The sequence below is a fragment of the Myotis brandtii genome, unplaced genomic scaffold (genome assembly GCF_000412655.1).
Source record: "Myotis brandtii unplaced genomic scaffold, ASM41265v1 scaffold124, whole genome shotgun sequence".
In the NCBI taxonomy this organism is placed as follows: Eukaryota; Metazoa; Chordata; class Mammalia; order Chiroptera; family Vespertilionidae; genus Myotis; species Myotis brandtii.
Genome location: NW_005354334.1, coordinates 1192810 through 1195958, shown reverse-complemented (window position 1 = coordinate 1195958; position 3149 = coordinate 1192810).

Here is a 3149-nt window from a genome sequence, read left to right as displayed (position 1 = left end):
GGGCGGCGAGGCCAGCGCCTCTGGGAGACGGATGCCGAGCGACGCCCGTTTTCAGGGCCGTCCGGGGGCCCGCTGGGAGGGCGCTGGTTATTAGTGGGCATCTCGGTGACAGTTCAGGCCGTCCTGGCTGCGGCTGGCGTAAGAACAGAGCGGTCGGGGCCGCCAGGGAGAGGGGCCGCCCAGGATTTCCTCGGGGAGAGTGTGGTTCCCCCTCCTAGAGGGGCGCGGGCTTCCATTCCCCGGAGGACACGGGAGAAGCCATGGAGTGGAGTGCCTGCGGCGCCGGGCTCCACCCTACCGGGATGTCCCCAGCTCCGCCCCGCTCCCTTTGAACGCGGCCGGGAAATGAAAGCCGGGCAGAGTTGGCTGCGGCCCCTCCGGTGGCCTGGCCGCAGTTTCCGGGGTCCCCTGGGCCGCCGATGGCTCCGGCCCCTCCCAGCTGCGGGGAAAACCTGAGCCGCGCGCTCCCTACCCAGGGCGCCCTTGGCTGCGCATGCGCGGAGGGGGCGGGCGCCGGTGCTCGGCACGGAGGGCAGGGATTGCGGGGAACCTGCCCAGTCGCCGCCGCCGGGTCCGGCCCGGGCTCCTCCGTAGTCGGGGACAGGAGTCGGGTCTTGCAGCGGAGAGGGGAGCAGTGAGCCGCACAACCTGTGGGAGGGAGGTGCTGAATAGTTAAATCGAGGTTTCTTCACCTTTTCAACTTTTACTTTCCCATCCAACGCTGAGAAAAGGCGCGTTTTATCCTCTTCGTCCGTGGCCCCCTCTTACAGTCAGGTCGGTTTCCGTTTGTACGACATCCTACAAGCACCCAGGTCCGAACGGGCCTTGTAATTTGTTCAGCAGAGAGCAGGTTTTATGTGATTTCTGTTTCCCCCTAAAACAAAACAATCGCTAAAAAGAGATTTGGTAAGACAGGAAAATAAAATTGAGCTGCAGATGTCAAAGCTGTAAAACTTTTCTGCTGCACAAGACGAGACAATCGGGCACCTCTTGAGCTACCAGCCTTTGCTTTCTATGATATTAGGATGTTCTTTTCTTTTGCCTCAAAATAATTTTGCAAAGTTGAGTTAGCTTCCTAGGGCCGCTGCTATAACTAAGCACCACAAGCTGGTGGCTTAGAACAAGGCGGGCGGATTGCCTCCCAGTGTGAGAGGCCAGATGGCTGAAACCGGGGTTGGCAGAGCCGGGCTCCCTCTGACGTCACAAGGAGGCATCCCTTCCAGGCCTCCTCGCTTCTGGTGGGTCCGTGCCCTGCGGTACCGTAGCTCCACCCTTCCTGTGGCATGTCTGTTCAAATGTCCCGTTTTCACAAGGACACCAGCCAGCTTAGGGGCCCGGCTACTCTAGGATGACCTCATCTTGAACTCACTATAATGACTCCAATGACCCCGTTTCCGAAAGGGTCATATTCTGAGATACAGGTGCTGAGGACCTCAGCCTATGAATTTGCTGGGGACATGATTCCATCCCTAACACACACCCTACCTATTCCACATTCATTTTGGACTTTCCCAGAAGGCCATTGGGGGCCTTTGTATTGCTGTTCATTTTTCATCCTGCTTTCTCTTTCCTCAACCTTCATCAATCTCTTCCAGATTTTCTAGTTCACTTGTTTCACTTTTCCTGCTCCTTCCTTTTCTAATTATATATTATAATACTTTCTCAGAGCATTTTCTATCTTCAGTTTGGATGTATGAATTGAAACTAGCAAAAGCAGCTGACTCGGCTTTGTGACCTCCCACCTGATGCTAATTTAAGTGCCTTTTTTTTTTACAGTGGGGCCTTGACTTACGAGTTTAATTCGTCCCGAGACCGCGCTCGTTGACTCAAATTACTCTATCAACTCAATGCAAAAAATCGGCCGAGAGACAGCTGGTATCTCAAAAAACTCATTAGTCGGGACACTCGTAAGTCAAGGCCCCACTGTATTCTGCTTGAATACACAAGCCATCCCTTCAGCCCTCCAACCAATTAAAACCACTGGGTTGACCTCCCCTCAGCCTCCCCTGAGGGAAAGAGGGAGAGAGAGAAAGAGAGAGATACTATTTGTAATACCTTAAACAAAATTAAAAAAAAAAACACAGGGTTGTCCAGGCTTGCTGCATGCAGTGAGTCCCAACATACTGGTGTGTAGCAATAGTGAGATCTAATACTGTTGTCCCCTCTTATCCACAGGGAATACATCCCAAGACCCCTTGTGGGTGCCTGAAACCACTGATAGTACCAAACCCTGTATATATTGTTTTTTTCCTTTACATACATACCTATGATAAAGTTTACAAATTAGGCACAGTAAGAGATTAACAACTAATAATAAAATAGCACAATTATAACAATATACTATAATGAAAGTTATGTGGGTATCATGTGGTCTCTCTCTCTCTCTCTGATAACCAATCTGATAATTGAGAAGATAATTTAGTGACTGATGGCGGGGAGGATACACAGTGTGGATATGCTGGACAAAGAGATGATTCACATCCTGGGTGGGAAGGCATGAGATTTCATCACGATATTCAGGACACAATTTAAAATTTGTGAAGTATAATTCTGTAGTATCCCATTTAGTATTTTTGTACCCAGGTTGACTGTGGATAATTGAAGCTTGGGAAAGTGAAACCTCAGATAAGGGAGGACTACTACTACTAGACGAGACTGGGAGGCTGTTAGAATACTGTTGTAATATTCCAGACGTGAGTTGAACTAAAATGGAAACAGTGGGCATAGAGAACAATGGACAGTCTTAAGACATATTAACGAAGTAGTATTGACTTGGTGATTGATTAGATGTTGTGTAGTATTGTTTCTGTGGGGGGTACAATGATCTCAGCTATACAAATTATGAGAGAGGTTAAATAACTTAGGATCTATAATTAATAAAGGAAACAAAATCTAAGACTTTCTAACTCAACCCCTCATTACAGTAATATTTAGATAAATGTGTTGAGGGAAAATATCTTATATTTTGTGTGACTTCAACAGACTAAAAAATAATACTGGTTTGTAAAATATATTTGTTTGAAGCAAGAGTTTCTTATGTAAGTATTTTTTTCTACTGCCTCTCTGAACTTTACAAGTGTAAAAGGCGGGATCTCTATACTACTATACTATTGTATTTATGAATACTTAACAAAGTTACTTTTAATTAG